Source organism: Lolium rigidum, chromosome 3, assembly GCF_022539505.1.
Source record: "Lolium rigidum isolate FL_2022 chromosome 3, APGP_CSIRO_Lrig_0.1, whole genome shotgun sequence".
NCBI classification, from domain to species: domain Eukaryota; kingdom Viridiplantae; phylum Streptophyta; class Magnoliopsida; order Poales; family Poaceae; genus Lolium; species Lolium rigidum.
In genome coordinates, this window is record NC_061510.1 from 120,180,180 (window position 1) to 120,200,640 (window position 20,461).

The following is a 20,461-nucleotide window of genomic DNA, read 5'->3' on the forward strand; positions in this document are numbered from 1 at the left end:
CTCACTCGCGTTTCTGCTCAAGAGCTCAAGATTTCTCAATCTCTTTGCTCAGCCCAGATTTCTGTCTGAAATTTGGCACATTTGCTCTCCGGTATGTGACTCCTCCGATTATCCAAATAGAATTTTGTTTGGTTGAGTATATCTTGAATATTTTGCTGTTGTAGGTAACATGTTAAGTAATCTTGCATGCTTGTTCTAAGTTGTAAAAATTAGTTTTGATGCATGTTTAGTACTCTACCAAGTTCCTATAGTAGTTTCCCTCAATTATATGTCTCGAAATCAACTTTTACAATGTTTGTTCAAAAATTTCAGAAAATGGAGTGGAATAGGCACCAACTCAACCAACAAGAATTGGAGGTGCAAGAAGTTATGAGTGTACACCGCAAAGAGGGAGTATACCCCTCCTATTACCCATGCACTGATTTTATGAGGAGTGCAGGAATCTTGCAAGATGTTCAAAATCTGATTTCCAATGCAGGGTTGGGAAGTTTTGCTGTTGGTGAACCTTACCAATATGCAAAACTAACCATGTCAGTGGTGCAGGATTTTGAATTCCACTGGTCCCAACCTAACCCCATGGTTCGATATAAGATTTATAATAAAACTATCGACTTGCCCTTTGCTGATTTTTGTGCAGCTATTAGAGTGCCACAATGGGGAGTATGCGAGAAGATTAGGGGACTGCCGCAGGAGCTCTTGAGTCTATACAAGATGATCTGTCAAGGGAGAAGCTTCTCAGATGAGGGTGGTAAAATTCGTAGCATTCAACTGCCAGCTATTCGCTACTTTGCTTACTTCATCACCAAGTGCGTTCTTGCTAGAAAGAATGCAAGTAAGTTATCTATCCAGGATTTGGCTTTTCTAGGTGCTGCTTTGCAATGTGATAGGACTTATAATTTGGGAGCTTTGATAGCCTTTAGAATTGATACTAACCGTGATAAGGGAGGAATTTGTGGAGGTCTCATCGCCTCTCGTTTGCTAGCTATGCATGGTGTAGAACCTCACCCTCTTGATGTTCAGCTCTTCATAGAGAAACTAGATATTGTTTCCATGATTAAACATGACTTTGTTTCTGATAGATCTAATTTGAGTAACATGTCTTATGGGATAACATTTTACAAGAAAAATTGGAGAACAACTAAAAGAACTGAAAGGCTAGTAGGATTCCAGGAATAATTGGTCGGTCACGGAAGATGAACTAAATGCATACATAGAGGGGGATGGCCATCATGCAGGGGACGGCACGGAGGAGGTTGAGGAACACCTCGACTTGTCATCCGATGCAGCTAGCTCTTCACATCAACATTTTGGGCATGAGGAGCATTCACCCTTTTCTTCTGCACAGGGACCTTATTATGATCACACCATGTATGATCCACCGGCGTGGAACCCTGACCCTCGCTGGGGTTGATCTCCACTTAGGCCAAAAGCCTAAGCTTGGGGGGAGGCATACCGGCATCACTCATTCATTGCATATTACAATTGCTGGATACTTGTACATACTTGTTTAGCTTCTTAAGGTGGTTTCTTATAAGAGGGAGATGATATTTGGGGAAGTGCTGTTTGAAAACAGATTCTGGACTGATACCAAAAAAATTCCCAAAAACAGCCAGAATGTTATTTTACGAAGCCAATTTTTGTGCATATTCCCCAGGTTGTTATCTAACTTTCATTAGTTGAGCACTTTTCGAGTTGAGCAGCGGAAGATTTTTGTAAAAATAGATTACTGTACTGCTGTCAAGTTTGACGAATTTCTGCTACTTTGTGTTTACGTGACTCTTTTAGTTTTCATTTTCTTGTTTTTGCTTTGTTTCTTTCCTAAAACACAAAAAGACCAAAAATATTTCTGTTGTTTCTCTTTACCATTTGTCTATTTTAGGTTTCTTGTTCCTATTTTTCTTTATTTGCTATCGTTGGTTTGCTATAAGAAAAATCCAAAAAGATTCACTTTGTTTGCTTGTTTCCTTTTGTTCTTGTCTCCAATTCGAAAACACCAAAAATATTTGCTGTTCTTCTTGGGTTTTGTAAAGTTCATTATGGAGTTCAGCGGTCTCCGGTGGCTGGAGCTTGGTTTTCATTCCATATTATTCAAGCTACACAAGTGAAAGGCAATAATGACGATCTACGACAACTCGACTGTGGTGAGAGGCTGGTATGAACTCTATTTGTTTTCATTTTTGTACATATACTCATCCATGTGAGCATGCTTAGTTGGTTCATGCGAGGTATATATCATTTAAGAAAGTCTAGTAGTTCATGATCTCTCATGATTAGCTCCAATTTATTAATATGAGTAGCATATCATAAATATTTGCTTGCGTTGTTTTATTCATAAATAGGTATGACATTGTGGTATCCTCCTCTGAATAATTCACTTGAATCAACTTGGCACATGCTCAGGCATGCATATGACTGAACAAAAGTCAATTAAGCTTCGATGATTTACTTTGCCTCAGAGTTCTAGTATCACTTTTATGCCTCTGTTAATTTATTTTGTCGCAAGCATGATTATGACAGTTATTGCTATCTTGATTGTCGCTTCCCAGTCTATTGCTAGCCTTCACTTGTACTAAGCGGGAACGCTGCTCGTGCTTCCAAACCCCTGAAAACCAAGTTATTCCAAAGCATCCACCATAAATACCTATGCATGGTATTTCAAACCATTCCAAGTAAATTCTCATGTGCTACCTTTAAACCTTCAAAATGCTTCTCAATTTGTGTTAATGTTTTATAGCTCATGAGGAAGTATGTGGTGTTTTATCTTTCAACCTTGTCATTTACTCCTGATAGACTTTCACCAATGGACTAGTGGCACATTCGCTTATCCAATAATTTTGCAAAAAGAGCTGGCAACGGGGTTCCCAGCCCCAATTAATCAACTTTCATCAATAATTATCTTCACATGTTTTGCCCTGATTTATCCGTAAGCAACTTAATTTGCAAATAGACACTCCTCCATGGTATGTGAATGTTGGAAGGCACCCGAGGATTCGGTTAGCCATGGCTTGTGTAAGCAAAGGTTGGGGGAGTGTCATCCATAATGAAACTAAAATATATGTGTAAACAAAAGAGAAGAGGGATGATTAACCTTGCTGGTAGAGATAACGTCCTTCATGGGAGCCGCTCTTGAAAGTCTGGTTGACGAGGTAGTTAGAGTACCCACTATCATTCAAAACAATTTTACTCCTGTTTTACAAATGAAAAGCTCTAGCACATGTTAATCCCTGCTTCCCTCTGCGAAGGGTCAATCTTTTACTTTTACATTGAGTGTCCATCCTTTCTTTGAGCACCTTCTTGAGAGCATAATTGTCATTCTTAGTGTAATATGCTTGTCCCAAAATACTATTAGATGTGGTATAACTTTGATGCTTTTATCTTTGATAATCTCTACTTCCAATCTTTCCATGAACTTCGAAGGTGCCCAGGCATTTATGTTTTGCTGTACAAATACGGGCAAGCGAGATACCACTTTATCATATACTTTTATGAACATTGCAATCCTGCTGATAGACCTGATTCATGATGCTTATTATTAATTTGTTGGTACCTTTTCCATGCTTGACATAGCTATTTGATGACTTTATTTGCATGTATCTTATTATGAATTGCCTAAGTACTTGTCCATATCATGAGAATATTTACATCATATGAACAAATGTGTTCGTGAAAGTTCTTTTATCGCACTCCGTTGTTAATCGAATTGCTTGAGGACAAGCAATAAGCTAAGCTTGGGGGGAGTTGATACGTCCAAAACGTATCTACTTTCCCGAACACTTTTGCTATTGTTTTGCCTCTAATTTGTGTATTTTGGATACAACTAACACGGACTAGCGCTGTTTTCAGCAGAATCGCCCTGGTGTCTTGTTTTTGTGCAGAAACTCAACTTTCAGGAAAATCCCCGGGATTAATTCCAAAGGGCCTATTTTCCCAGAAGATTCACGGAGCCAGAAGGGCAGGCCAGGGGGAGGCCCATGGCCTCCACACCATAGGCCGGCGCGACCTGGGAGGGGGGCGCGCCGCCTTATGGTGAGGGTGCCTCGGCCCGGCTCCGACACCCCCCTCTGTACTACTTAAGGGCCTCGACCTAAAAACGCACGGGGGGTTAGACGAAATTGCCAGAAGACATCCAGAACACCACCGCCATCGCGAAACTCCGTCTCGGGACCAGAAACTCCGTTCTGGCACTCCGCCGGGACGGGGAATTGGAGGAGATCATCGCCATCATCACCACCGACGCCTCTCCATCAACCAGCCATGCTTCCCCCATCCATGTGTGAGTAATTCCATTATCTCAGATCTGAACATGTTATTGTTTCATGATGATATTCATTGTTTTATGATCTTACCTGCAAGTTGTATACACATATTGCTATCCGGAACCCGAGGCCCCAAAGTGATAGAAATTGGGACAACCGGAGGGGAAGGCGGTGATATGAGGATCACATGTGCTCACGGAGTGTTAATGCTTTGCTCCGATGCTCTATTAAAAGGAGTACCTTAATTACCGATAGATTCCCTAGAGGCCCGGCTGCCACCGGCTGGTAGGACAAAAGATGCTGTGCAAGTTTCTCATTGCGAGCATGTACGACTATATATGGAACACATGCCTATGGTTATTTAGTACTTGGATACCGCTTTATTACTATCTGCAAATGCCCTACCTTGATTGTTACATGAGTTCTCTCATCCATGCAGCGCCCGTTCATCCATCCCTGTGCCTACAGTATTTTAATCTTGCTGTTTACTATAATCACTACTGATGTCTTTGTTACTCTGCCGCTGATATTTCACTACTGCTACTGCTATAAAACTGTTGCTACTGATAAACTGTAAGGGTACATTGCCCCTATGTGTGGTTTTGGTAATTAATGACAACCCCTATGGACTAATGTTTTCATTGAGTTTATATGAAGGAATATTCCATAGGTACTACTTGTATTCCATGTGTTGGATTCAAGTATGGATGCCATGAAAATAAAGGTATACCTTGTGTATTGGCATCAAGATCATCGGTTTGAAGATACATATGTGATATGATCAAGAAGAAGAAATGAAGATGGAGTTCTTATGTGGAACTCAATATTAGCCATGCTCTATCTTATGAGAGTATGAGAAGGTACAAGGTTAAGTCGGGAAAGTTCAAGATGAGCATCTCAAGTGGATCACATGCTTGAAGCTTGCCGTCCATTTGGTGATAATGGACATGTGAAGATGTGCATCAATAGAGCTTTCCCATCATGGTGTATGGGGGAGCATTTGTGAGTCTTCACGAAGCGACGATGATCAAGTGAGGCATTCCGGCTTGAGTGGAGCTTGAAGAGCTATCATCAAGATCAAGCGGGATGCGCAAGGCAAAGGTATGGCCTTGCTAGGTTTTCCTTTTACCGGTCTCAAGGTGGTTGTTGGGAGACCGGATTATAGGATAGATAGCCGCACTATTAAGAGGGGCTTTCGGTTGAGTAACTTGATCACATCGTCTTAGGGAGCTCAATCCTTTGCATACTTTGCATATCCTTATTGCTTCTTGGTGTTTCTTCTGTGTGAGGTTCTTGAGCTTGTTGCTAGCTTTACAACAAGCCCAAGTTCATCGAAAACGGAATCCGCATGCATCTTCTATTGCGTTTTCGAGTTTGGACGTCTTTACCGTTTCTTGACGGTGGGAGACTCCCTCTCTAAAATCATCTAAAAATGTTATGTGAGGAGTCTCCATATTGTTGGGGTTCTATTCGTCGTTATCTTTCCAACAAAATTGGTTTCATGCGAATCGGAGTTCGGAAGCATTAGTTATTAAAGAAAAAGGATAAAAAGAAAAAGAAGAAAAGGAGCCAGCGGACCGGCCGGTCTGACCGGACCGGCCACCGGCCCACCCGGTCCGCGACCGGCCCAGGCACCGGTGCCATCCGAACCATGTCCAGTGGCCATTTGGCCCGCGACCGGTCTCGGGCCCGGTCCGGCTCCGACCTGCTCGGCGCCTCCTCCGGCCCGACCGGGCGCCCAGCTGGGCCGTCTTCGCCCCGCGTGGCCCACGCGCCCGCGCGCGCTCCTCGCCTATCCGTCGCCTGCTGCGCGGGCTGCTGCCGCCCGGTTGCTGGGCCGGCCAGACCAGGCTGCCGACCGGGCTCCTCAGCGCCCAGGCCGGTCGGCCGGCCTGGCAGCCGGCTGGGCCACTTTTTAGAGCCGTTTTCTGCCCGTTTTTCTTGTCTTTTTTCCCCAACAGTTTTCTTTGCTCCCATGCTATAAATATCTCTTCTTCCACCTTGAGCAAGTTAGTTCTTCCCATTCTCTCTCCTCCATTGTTGCATCTGAAGAACTTGCTCTCCCCTTTGATTCCTCCAACCATTCTTGCTCATTCTTGAGGGATCTAAGAGAGGAGATCTAGATCTACACTTCCACCAATCCATTTCTTCTCTAAGTGAGGGAATCTCTTGGGATCTAGATCTTGGAGTCTTTGGTTGACTTTCCCCTTTGTTCTTCCTCTCCAATCTCATCATAGCATTCGTTGCTTTGGTGGGATTTGAGTGTGAAGGACTTGAACACCTCTAGTGTTCTTGCTTTGCATCATTGCATAGTGTTGAGCTCTCCACCACGATTAGTTCGAGTGAGAGACCGTGAGCTTGTTACTCTTGGAGGGTGACCTCCTAGTTGGCTTGGCGGTTGGTGCTCCGGTGATCTCTTCAAGAAGATTGTGAAGAGGCCCGGGCTTCTCCTTCGTGGAGCTTGTGAAGTGGTTGTGGAGCTTGCCATCTCCGGAGCGGAGGAAAAGCTAACCATAAGGAAAGGGCCATTATCCTTCGTGGGTGTGGTTCGGAGAATAGGGTGAGCCTTCGTGGCGTGGGGAATCCTTCGTGGGACCTCCACCCTCCAAACGTGACGTACCTTGTTGCAAAGCAAGGGAACACGGGAATACATCCTCGTCTCCGGGTGCCTCGGTTATTTCTATACCCGAGCTCTCTTTCCTTGTGATAGCCATCGTGCTTGAAGTACATATATCTTCCTATCACTTGTGCTACATATATCTTGTGCCTATCTTGCTTAGCTCTAGTTGCTATTGTTACACTTAGTTGAGCTTAGCATATTTAGGGTTTGTGCTTGTAAACTAAACGATAGTTTAATTCCGCATTATTACAAGACAAATCCGTAAGAGCTTTTAATTGCCTATTCACCCCCTCTAGGCGACATCTCGATCTTTCAATTGGTATCGAGCAAGGTCTCTCCTTGTTTAAGGCTTCACCGCCTTGAGAGTAAAGATGTCGGCTAGTAACTTAGTGCACAATGACACAATTATCTTTGTTGGCACAAATTATCTTTTGTGGCGAAATTGCTTGCTTTGCAAACTTCGGACCTTGTGTCCAAACATTGAGCAATTTCTAGATGTAGGTTTTTCTCCTCCGATGGACCCTCAAAATCTATCTTTAGAGGATGAGAAAAACTTACATCTTGAAGCTCAAGTATCTAATGAGCTTGTATTCTCTTTGAGACCAGATTTTCATAGGTTCTTGATATATATAAAGCGAAAATCGTCTCATGAGATGTGGATCAAGCTTAAGGAAATGTTTGGTGGATCCACTTCTCATTTGGTTGGTGGTGACTCTAAGGAGCTCTCTTCCCCTTCACATCATGAAGAGCTCCAAGTTGCTTCCACCTCCGGCCATGATGAGTTCTCATCTTCTTCCACTTCACCAACGTGTAGCAAGACACGAGGTAATGATATGGTGAGTGGTGAGGAAAATTGCAATGTTGATATTGTGCTCAATAGTGATGATTCTTCATCTCTATCCCATTGCAATGCTTCCTCTTTGGACTTAAACACATCTAGCATTGAAAATGATCTACATGCTTGTGTTGATAGTCCTCGCATATCATGTGTAAATTGCTCACATAAATCCCATGATGATATGCTTGCCTTGTCTTGCTCCCATAATCAAAATGCTTCTATCTCCTCTAGTTGTTTGACTAACAATGTAGAGGAAACCGAACACTCTATGGATCAAGACATGTTTTCAAATGAGGATTCAAGAATGTCTTCATCTTCATCCTCCGGTATGCATATGTGCCTTATGGAAAATGGATCAAAGGTATCTCCTACTTTGACTCCTAACACTTCCTCTAATGATGAGAGTGATGATGATGATAATGATGAAGAATATAATATCTTGGTGCATAATATGGCAATGGTATATGCTTCTCTTCATGGTAATAAAGAAGCTCGTGCTAATCTCGAACACTCTATGGATACCTTGAGTAAATATAGGGAAACCATAGTGGAGTTGGAGTCCCATGTTGAAAATGGGGAAATGAGATTCACTCTCCTCAAGCATGAGCTAAAAGATGAGAAGCATACTAATTTTATGCTTACACAAAAAATTGAATCCTATATGCATGAAAATGAGAAAAAGGTTGTTGATGCTTGTGCTACTAACTCTACTTCTTGTGAAGCATCTATCTTAAAGGAGAATGTTGAGTTAAGGGCTCAACTTGAGTTGCTAACTAGCAATTATAGGGAATTGGAAGAAAGTCATAAAAAGCTCTCGGGCTCTCATGATGACCTTCTAATTTCCTACGATGAGCTAAAGTTAGCTCATGAGGCTAGTATCACTAAGGTAACATCTTGTGAGCCTCATGTGGACATTAGCACAACCTCTACCCAAAATGTTATATTGCCATGTGCTAGTCCATGTAATCCATCTAGTCAAACCAGTGATACACCTTGTGTTGGATTACTTACTTTGCCTTTTTGCTCCAACAATGAAGCTTCTACTTCCTCTAGTACTTGTATTTCTACTAACCATGTAGAGGAAATAAAAGAGCTCGAGGCCCAAGTCCTTTCTTTGAAGAAAGACTTGGAAAAGCGTCATGAAGGGAAATCCGCACTTGACAAGATGCTAAGTGTGCAACAATCTCCCAATGACAAGAGTGGACTTGGTTTCAACTCCAATAACAAGAACAAGTCCAAGAGCAAGAGCAACAAGAAGAAGGGCCAAGACAAAGTCAAGGATCCGGCCAAGTTGGTTTGCTTCAAGTGCAAGGTTGAAGGGCATCATGTTAGATCATGCCCATTGAAGAAGAAGAAGCACTTGAGTGAGAAACAACAAGGGAAACGGCCACAAGGTCAAGGTCAAGCTCATGCTCGACCTCAAGTTGAAGATAGGCCACTTCCCAAGAAGAATCAAGATATTGTTCCCCAAGAGAAGAAATCAATAAAGAAGAGAAAGGGGAACACTTGCTACTTATGCCGTGAGAAGGGGCACTTTGCTTCTTCTTGCTTAGGTGGTACCTTATCTAACCCTATAATTGTTGATGATGATTATTCTCTAGGGAAGGATAAGAATGGCAATGTGTTTGCCAAGTTTGTTGGAACTCAAAGTGGTTTCAAGAAAAGAACCATTTGGGTTGCCAAGCCTATTGTGACTAACCTCTTAGGACCCAACTTGGTTGGGGACCAACAAGCTCAAATTTGATCAATAGGTGTATTTGGAGGTCATTGGAGACTTGGCTAATTCATGAAGAATTAAGGGATCTTCATATATTATTTTGACCAAGCCAAGTCGTATGGATCATTATCTATATCTTATATCCAATGTTCCTCCTTGCGGTAACTTACTTCAACTCTTCATATTCATTGTAAGTTACTTGCCCCTTTGCATGTTTGGTTTTGTATCAAATATGTGTTTGTATGTGTTGAGTCCTACTTGCCTATCTTGTGTATTCAAGTATATTTGTTTGACTCATCATATACTTGTGTATTGTTGTGAGCCTAATGCATCTTGATGACATCTTATTTGGCTCTCTTTGAGTGATTAATAGAACATCCCATTTTGGGGGAGTGATATGCATTGTGCATCTCTCTTTCTTTAAAATGTGTGTATGTGGGTACCACCACTTAGTATTGATATTGCAAGATTATATAGTAACTATGTGGTGTGTCATACTCATGAGAAATTCAAATTCTAAATGTCCATTAATCATCTCTAGTTGAATTTTAGTTGCCTCTTGTTTAGAAGAAATGTTTTATCACATTATGGGGGAGTAATATGTTTTGTACATATCACAAGCCTATATGGCTCAAAGAGCCGATCCACCCATGATTCGTACAAGGTGTCCGAATATATGGTGGTCCTGCTTGATCAAGATAAAGCTAATGCGATCTACAACGATTTAGGGTTTTCACCGCATAATCGGATCATCCTACTCACGATTGGGCCTCGCGCTCGCGTACGGTGATTGTAAGCCGATCCCAGACAGGGCCTAAAAACCAACACGAGGTTGATCCCCGGAACATCCTGTCTAGGGCTAGCAAACTACACCCTACACGCCGCTGGATCCTCCAACCCTTTGTAAGGCCTAACTATTGCGGATATTAAACTAATCCTTGAAGAACAAGGAGCAACCGTAACGGATCGGATCTACTAAACAATGATCAAGCGGGTGCCGCCCCTACACCTAAGATAGGTGTAAGGGCGGCTAGATGCATAAGGGTTGCACTACGACAACATATGATACGAAGAACAATGCTAACCCTAACACATCTAAGATAACTACGTTGCTCGCCATCAAAAATGCTTCGAAGACGAGCAACGCATGAACAACGTAATAAGCTTATGTCTGCCTAGATCGCAAGATGCGATCTAGGCAGCATGGTGCTTACCGGAGAAACCCTCGAGACGAAGGAGTTGGCGATGCGCCGAGATTGATTGTGTTGAACGTTGGTTGTTGTTTATTCCATAAACCCTAGATACATATTTATAGTCCAGGGGACTTTCTAATTGAGGCGTGCAACAAACCATGCACGGGCAAAACTCTAACTTCTAAACTAAGATGCGATCTAATATGTTACAGATACACGGGCAATTTAGCCCAACTTGGTATAAAAGGCCGATTCATGTACTTCTTTCATGTATCTTCTTCAAACTCTTCTCCAATCACGGCCCACCTCTGATCCGGTCAAATTCTGGTGATAACACATGCCCCCCTGGTTTTGGAAATGACATTTCCAAAATCATCACGCTTTCTATCGTCGGGTCATGTCGTGGCAGAGCAGAAGCCGCCGCAGAATCCCTCATCATGATGCCTTGCCCTTTCCACTTCTGCGAAATTTTTCCGTTTGGGCACCACTTCCTTGGGAACTGCTGTGGCATTGAATCTCCCTCATATCCCCTTTTATTTAACCGTTCTAAACAGTTCGTTTCTTCATCCCCTTCGCATTAGCACCCAAAAAACCCTCCTGCGCCACCATGTCTTCTGCCTCCTCTTCCTCCTCCAGCCTCTCCTATGGGTCTTCCTCCTCCCACGAGACGCCGGAGGACATCCGCGCACCAGAAGAATGGGACCAGGAAGACCACGCCTCCTCCATCTGGTCCGAGGACGACCAGTCCATGACCAGTGGGAATGAAGATCTCCAGTTCCTCGTCGACGGGGAACTGGCATCGGAAAGCGAGGATGACCAGTTCCCCTGGGACGGCTGTCCCTCCTCTGAAGAAGAGGAAGAGGAAAATGACGACGACGACTCCCTCGAGGGCTACCCGCCGGCGAAACGCCTCCGCATGTGGTGGGACGACGACAACAGCGACGATGAAGAGGAGGATGAAGCTCCCGTAGAGGGCTATGGGAGCAACGACGAGGAGCCCATCGGCAGTAGTGCCGGTGAGAGCTCCGAGGATGATGACGAGGGCAGCGATGGCCCGTAGCTTAGGATCTACTAGTGTAGGCCTAGCAGTAGTAGATTGGTCAATAGACCCTTCTTTTGTTCTTTCTTCTTTGAGCAATCGGCTTTTTCTTTGTAAGAAATCCTGTTCAATGAAGAAGTTTCTCCAATTCGATTTTGCCGATTTGTCCCTTTAGCTAATGCGTAATGAGCCGATAGCAACGCATCGGCCCTTTCAAATCCACCCTTCAATTCCTCCACCGATGATTTCGAGATCTGGTGGACAATGTGAAGTCCTCAAGAGAGCCCTTAAATTTCTCCCACCAGTTTCCGCGATCCTCTTCTGTGAGCACTCATCATTTTGTGAAGAAGGTCGCAACGAAGGATCAGCCGATGGTACCCCAATCGGCTCCTCAATAGAGCATCTACCAAGCCTGCTGCCCCCCGAGTCTCAGCCAAGGCGAAACAGAGATGAGGATACGCAAATTAGCTGAATGGACCTGGGCTTGATTATGTCTGAGGGAGCTATCATGCAGAGCCAGCCGATTTGAACTAAATCGGCTCTCCAGAGGAGAGGACCTTCGGGGTGAGCTACCCCCGAGTTTCTTCAGACCACTTCTCGCACCTTGCTGGTCAGATCGGCTCCTTTCCTTTGGCGGGTTTGATGCGACCCATCCTTGACCTGATCTGCCCACCCATGCTGCTCTTGGTCATAATCCCTCCAACTTGCTCCATTGAGCCTCCGCTTACAACAATTGTGCCTCTTGAATCGATGGCCATGCATCGGCTTTCTATCCTTAAGTCGATGTCTGCGCATCGGCTGTGCTTAAAATTTTTTGAATTTTTTACGGCCGATTTATGTATCGGCCCCCATGCTTCAATACCCATCATCAAAGATTATCTTGAGCTGCTGGGCATTAGGAAGACACTTTCCCTTCATATCCTCGTGTTTTATCCACCTAGGTGCCCCCCGAGCCGATTCTCGCAGTGTAATCGCTGAAATCGGCTCTATGATTAGCCAAGGCACTCTATGTGAACGTCGGCTCTGCTAGGACCAGTGTGGACTTCCTCCAGCTCACCAGCTGACGTAAATCCATCGCCTATTAGATCGATGCTGAATTCAGGCAGAATGGATGGTGAGGATAATTTTGGCCGATTGCTGGAATCGGCCTCCACGTTGCTTGCTCGATGAAGGTTTTTTGCTTCCTTCAGAAATCTTTGGGGCCGATCTCCTGGATCGGCATCGCCACGTTTGTCCATAGACGCTGCGTTTCGCTACACAGTCGGGTCCGTGGGTGAAACCAACCTGGTCCCATCCTGTGTCACGTTGATGCGCTCGCAGTCGTTGAAACTGGGTGCCTCGTGTAATCCCGGAGCACCAAACTCCGTTGGAAGGACGAACACCATGTTCGTGCCAGCCGATGTTTCATCATCGGCTTTCCTTTGCTTGGGGCGCCACTCTTTTCTTTGTGGCCGACCTTCTTCGTCCAGGGTTTGCTGAATTTTAGCGGCCAGATCAGGCCGCGCCTTCGTCAACGTGTGTAGGTATAACCTTTCAGCTTCCTCCAATCCACGTAGTCGCTGAACCCTTCGCTTCTGGGAACGGCTGAGCCCATCAGGGCACCACCTTGGCCGATGATACCTGTCTTCTTCTTCATCATCGTCCTCAAGTTCCTCGAGATCTTCCACCCGAGCAGGCTCAGCATGTTTGTTCCGAGGCGGGAGAGGCCCTAAACGTTTGAATACGGATACGTTAGCTGCATCCTTCTTCTTTTGTTTGCATTCTGGGCAGTTGCCGATTGTAGGCAATCGGCTCATTCCTGAATCCCAGCAGTGTCTGAAGAAGGGGCAGTCCCAGTGCCTATCCACGTCGTCTTGCTCCCTCGGCTTCTCCTTGGCGTGGCGCTCATATCGCTCCTCGTCGTGATCATGCCGACGACGTCTCCTGTCGTCCCTAGCCAGCCGATCTTTGTCATCATCATCGCTGGATCGTCGGCGTTGGTCATACTGACTCACATACTTGTTGAGGAGGTAATCAGAGAGAGGTCGCTGATATCTTATGTTCTTCACTTCTCCCTCTGTGACGTAGCGCTTGCCGTCGTGGCGGAGCCGATCGCGTGGAGCGGCTTCCTCTGTGTCTTTGCTATGAGAGCAGCTGCCCTCATCTCCGTCCTTACCAGAGTGGTGCCCAGGTCCCACCATGTTGATATTGCACGAGAAATCTGGCCGGCATCCTCCATGGTAAGTATACTCCACCATGTTAACGGCGGGGAAGGGGTGTGTGTCGACCTTCATGGCGTACTGGTTAAAAATTAGCCGTCCTTTTTCTATCGCCATTTGGATCTGCTGACGCCACACCCTGCAGTCGTTGGTGGTGTGGGAGAACGTGTTATGCCATTTGCAGTATGGCTTTCCGTTCAGCTCCTGCACCGTGGGGATCTTGTGGCCTTCGGGTACCTTCAGCTGCTTCTCCGTGAGTAAGATTGTGTTGAAAATCTGTCCCACCGGGCGTGCCAGAATGTGTTGCGGTCAGAAACCCACCGTCGAGCAACGACTGGCAACACCGTAGAGCCGGGAACAACTCAGGGTTGCGGCTGGCCCTAGTCCCTCAGAGTGACGGCCCGCAAAGCCTTCTGGTCACACGTCCGATCGTCGTCGCAAGGGCGTGCCACCCGACCTATACCTGGTCGGGAAGGTGTTGGATGATGCCTCGCTTAGTTTCCTGTAGGGCACACACGTAAACGTTAAATACGAGCCTCGATCGGCTCTCGGGTTATCTCGTGAATCGGCTCAAAGAGCCGATCCACCCATGATTCGTACAAGGTGTCCGAATATATGGTGGTCCTGCTTGATCAAGATAAAGCTAATGCGATCTACGACGATTTAGGGTTTTCACCGCATAATCGGATCATCCTACTCACGATTGGGCCTCGCGCTCGCGTACGGTGATTGTAAGCCGATCCCAGACAGGGCCTAGAAACCAACACGAGGTTGATCCCCGGAACATCCTGTCTAGGGCTAGCAAACTACACCCTACACGCCGCTGGATCCTCCAACCCTTTGTAAGGCCTAACTATTGCGGATATTAAACTAATCCTTGAAGAACAAGGAGCAACCGTAACGGATCGGATCTACTAAACAATGATCAAGCGGGTGCGCCCCTACACCTAAGATAGGTGTAAGGGCGGCTAGATGCATAAGGGTTGCACTACGACAACATATGATATGAAGAACAATGCTAACCCTAACACATCTAAGATAACTACGTTGCTCGCCATCAAAAAGGCTTCAGCACGAGCAACGCATGAACAACGTAATAAGCTTGGTGCTTACCGGAGAAACCCTCGAGACGAAGGAGTTGGCGATGCGCCGAGATTGATTGTGTTGAACGTTGGTTGTTGTTTATTCCATAAACCCTAGATACATATTTATAGTCCAGGGGACTTTCTAATTGAGGCGTGCAACAAACCGTGCACGGGTAAAACTCTAACTTCTAAACTAAGATGCGATCTAATATGTTACAGATACACGGGTAATTTAGCCCAACTTGGTATAGAAGGCCGATTCATGTACTTCTTTCATGTATCTTCTTCAAACTCTTCTCCAATCACGGCCCACCTCTGATCCGGTCAAATTCTGGTGATACCAGAACCCCATCTCCACACTCAAGATGGCCATGCCCAAACATTCCACACACCTCACAGAAACGAGGCAGCTTCTCATACATCACCTGAAAGTTCATCCTCTCGCAAGCTTCAGCGTGCAAACCCACGAACCTCATCAAAGGTCTATTCATATCAAGCTTCGCTCGCACTCTGACAAAGCTTGTGCCGCTCTCACCCATGGCATAAGTCCACGCTGCACACCTCCCCTATGCGGGTCGCCATGTCCCTCACGATGCTTTCCTTCCGAAACAGCGGCGGGATACCTCTGATCTGGACCCATGCATGCATACGATCCAGCTTAATAGTTGCAGGGTCAGCCATGCCATCATATGGCTCTAGCAAAACGCCCATCTGACGAAAGATCCAAGGTCCCTCGTACATCGCCATGTTCCAATCGCCCAGACAAGAGACTTGGAGGATGAAGGGATTGTCCTCCACCGGCCTGATCGTCCACTTCCGCGCGAAACCCCATGCCGCGTCCATCTTCTGGAAGAATGGCTGGTTGCCAAAGTGCTTTGAAGTATGCACTCGCACCACTGCCATCCATCGAGATTCCTCCCGCAGTTTGTCCAGATCTTCCTTCGGGAGCACTACGTTGTCCAGCTCCTCATCCTTGAGTATCAGCTTCTTCATCAGATCCTGTAGATCCACCGCCGGCTTTGGGCTCGACGAGCCCCCCTCCTTCGGAAACCTAGTCGCCATGTACGCCCATCACCTCCCCCTACCCCTCTACTCGCGCCGCCAAGGCCGGGCAGATGTGCAAGACGTCCCCTGGATCAGCCCGAGCGGGTGCAAGACGAGAGGAGACAGGGGAGCCGAGGTGCCCGGTGAGAAAACCCGTCTCCGCCACGATCGCCGGAGCCAGTCGAAACCCTAGAAAACCTAGGTTGCAGCTACCACGGGGGCGAGCTTGTGCCAGCACTTGCTATAGCCGATGTATAGCTAGGGCTGTAGAGCGGCACCCGATCCACCCCGCTTCGTAGTTAAAATTTGTTAGGCTAGTGGCATATTTTTAGCATTTTTTCTAGTTTCTGCTTTCGTGGGGTTATGCAGGTTGTCGGCTTGCAACCCAAGTTTGCAGAATGCGGGGTCAATGCAAATTTGATTTTGAGGATACATAGTGGATGAAAATAGCCCAATACATTGTGCAAGTCTGATAGCCCGTGATTATTTGGGCCCATGACCATTTGGGCCCATGACCTTGATTGGCTGAAGTTCCCCCGCCCCCCTTGTCCTATTTGGGCCAATGGTTTCACCCCAGTTGCTACCCTCAGGTTCGTTTGCGCCCAACATTTCTCTGATGAAGGAGGAAGCATGTCTGTTTCTTAAAAAAAAAAAACAGCATGCCATAGCGGCAGCGCGAAATCATGTCAAAATACTTGCTGATCATAAAGCCTGGATTCAGAGCTCGATGTGAGCTGGAGCTCATTCTGTCTAAGCCTTGCCACCATCTGCAATGATGGCCTCGTCCACTGATTCCTTGATTAAGCTCTCGATCATCTGATTAGGTAGGCTGCCATGGTCATGTTTAGATTTGTGATAGGCTTTATTTAACCTAGCTAGCAATGCTCGATCATAACCTATCAGCAGAGCCTTCATCAGTAACCTATCCAAGAGAACGCTTTCCAACCGGCGTTTTCATTCCATTTCCAATACTTTCGGGATATACATATACTCTATCAGCATTCCGCAGACCAAGAAAAGGGCGGCAAACGCAGCTCCCGCAATGATTCCGCTCGACTACTTATCTATTGATCAAAGATGCCCTTGGCACTAATATTACAGCACTACCGCGTGATCATCAGCGGATTCTTTACATGAATGAAACGGAAAAAAAATCTGTAAACAAATGATAAAAGGCGAAGCTTTGGAAGTCAATCATTTGCGCTTTCTGAGTACATGAACTGCGCTAGATTTTTAGTCGCTTCCATCACATGCGGCTGCCTGCAAGCCCAGACGCTTACTCCTTAACTAAATCGGCATACACCTCAAAGGTCTCTACATAGGCATCGTCGGTAGTGGTGTTCTTGATCTACTGGTGAACGGGTGGGATCGATCGCACAATGACAAAGTTCTGCATGCAAAGCAAGATGGCAATGTCCGCAAAACCATTTGGTACCGTCTGTCGCTGTTTATATACAATGTAATCTATGCGTCTGACACGTACGCAGGTACTGATTAGCTGATACGATTTCGCTGAATTAGCACCAACATCCATCGATCTTTCTTGGTGGCAGACTGACAACTAACACATCGCGGCATGCGTCTATTGAGCCACTTTTGCTGTGCAGCTGAGTTGTTGTCCGGCTTTGCATTTGGATAATCACATGCCTAGCTAGCTGAGCTGCCACCGTCGCCTCCTCCTCCTCCTTTACGGTGCCAGGCATGATTTCCCCCAAAGCTCTAGGCCTACCTGGCTGGCCATCTTGATTGCAGTGGAGAAATGTTCCATGGGTCAGCCTCTCCTCGCCGGAGCGGAGCGAAAGCAGCGAAAGATATTGGCATATGTTTCTTTTGCGTGTTACTTGAGCCCAGTGTCATGTGCCTCTCTCATCAGAGGCGGCCAGCCCAGCTCCACCGCACAGCAAAAGGTGACGAGCCAGCTCTGGACCATCTCTTCTTCCCTTTTCATTTCGCTTTCCCATTTTTTACCTTTCTTTTGGAAAATGGAAATAATTGATTTGTTAATTCTGATCAAACTGACAAACTGATTGGAAGTGTTCACTCTCCATGCATACAGTTTTCCTGAAAGACCAATAAGCAGCGAGATTGGATATGATACACCGATCGATTGTGTTCATCATACGGAGTGTTATTTTGTGATCCAAATTCATATACTAAAGGGAGGCTAACTTCTGACGAGCGGAGCGAGGCCCGTCGCCGGAGGCTTGGGCCGAAGCGTAGCGTAGTCAGAAGTTAGCCCATATGTCGTGCCCTACGGGGACGCCTGCGGGGGGTGCGGGGGCGGCAGCCCCCGCGGTACGGATCGTTGCCACCGCCTATTTATATTCCCCGTAAGCCGCCGCTAGGGTTATCATCGCATCATTGTACACCCACGGCGTTTGTAAACACCACCGAAATAGTGAAGTTTTGTCTGGCTGGCGCCCGTGGTTTTTTCCCTTGTGTGTTGCAAGGGTTTTCCACGTTAAAATCTCGTGTCCCCTGCGGTGTTTTACTTTTCGTTCTTCGTTTATTGTGCATCTCAAATATAACAAGTGGTATCGAGCCCGTGTTCTTTGGATCTAGGGTTTACGAGATGTCGTCACCGAAGTTCGATCTACCGCAGCTGGACTACACCACGAGATTTGCTTTGTGGCAAGTGAAGATGAGGGCGATTCTCGCCCAATCTTCGGATCCGGATGAAGCGATCGATGCTTTCGGCGAGAAAGCGAAGGATACCTGGACCGATGCGGAGAAGCGGAAAGACCGTAAGGCTTTATCGTTGATTCAACTCCATCTGTCCAATAATATTCTGCAGGAAGTGCTGCAGGAGAAAACCACCGCCGAGTTATGGGTCAAACTAGAGGAGATCTGTTTGTCCAAGGATCTCACGGGCAGATTGCACGTGAAGATGAAGCTGTTCTCGCATAAGTTGCAAGAGGGAGGTTCGGTAATGAATCACCTATCTTCCTGGAAAGAGATTGTTTCCGATTTGCGGTCTATAGAAGTTAAGTATGAGGATGAGGATTTAGGTCTTCTTCTTTTATGCTCGCTGCCTAATTCTTTCGATAATTTTCGTGACACCATATTATTGAGCCGCGACAAACTAACTCTCGCGGAAGTTTATGATGCTCTCCAACAAAAGGAGAAAATGAAATTTATGGTGCGAGGCTGAAAGTTCGTCCTCCAAGGCGGAGGCGTTAGAGGTCCGTGGCAGGACCGAGCAGCGAGATAACTACTACCACAACAACAGAGATAAGAGCAAGGGCGATAGAGGTCGCTCAAAGTCCAAAGGACGTGACAAGTTCTGCAGGTATTGTAAGAAATCTAGCCACAATATTGATGATTGTTGGAAGCTGCAGAACAAGGAGAAAAGGAACGGAACTTACCAACCGAAAAATAATGATGGTAATGGTAAGGCTGCCGTTGTCACCGGTAAGGGTGAGGCTGCTCGTTGTTGCCTGGTAGTGATAGTTCCGATGGAGATTGCTTAGCTGTTTTGGCTGCATGTGTTTCACGTGATGATGAATGGATTCTTGATACTGCATGTTCGTTTCATATTTGCTGTAACAAAGATTGGTTCAGTTCTTATGAGTCCGTGCGAGTGGAGATTTTGTGCGTGTGGGGAATGACAACCGGTGCGAGCATTGTTGGCATTGGTTCTGTTCGAGATCAAGACCCATGATGGGATGACACGCACGTTGACGAGGAGTGAAACACATACCCTCCATGGCGAGGAATTTGATCTCTTTGAGTACCCTTGATTGTGACGGGTACAAGTACAAAGGTGGGAACAAACTTTTGAAGGTATCATCAGGTTCTCTCATTATTATGATTGGTGATATGAATTCAGCGAAATTATATGTCCTTAGAGGTAGCACTTTGCCCGGTATTGCTGCTGTCGTTAGTTCCGATGAAACTAGTAAGACTAACCTTTGGCACAAGCGTCTTGGACATATGAGTGAGCTTGGCATGGCAGAATTGGCAAAGAGAGAGCTAATTGATGGCTGCGATTTAGGTAATCTTGAGTTACGTGAGCACTTGCATCTTTGGTAAGCATAAAAGAGTAAAATTTAATGCTTCCGTTCATACCACCAAAGGCATTTTAGATTATGTACACGCTGATGTTTGGGGTCCGTCCCGTAGAACTTCTAATGGTGGTGCTAATTACATGCTTACAATTATTGATGATTACTCAAGAAAAGTGTGGCCATATTTCCTGAAACATAAATCTGATGTTTTTAATGCTTTTAAGAAGTGGAAAGTTATGGTAGAAACCCAAACTGAAAAAAGGTTAAGATACTCCGTACTCGACAATGGTATGGAATTTTGTTCAAATGAATTTGATGAGTTTTGCAGCAATGATGGGATGGTAAGACATCATACCATTCCGTACACCCCTCAACAGAATGGCGTGGCTGAACGCATGAACAGGACCATTATTTCGAGGGCTCGCTGCATGTTGTCTAATGCAAAGATGCATAGAGGTTTTTGG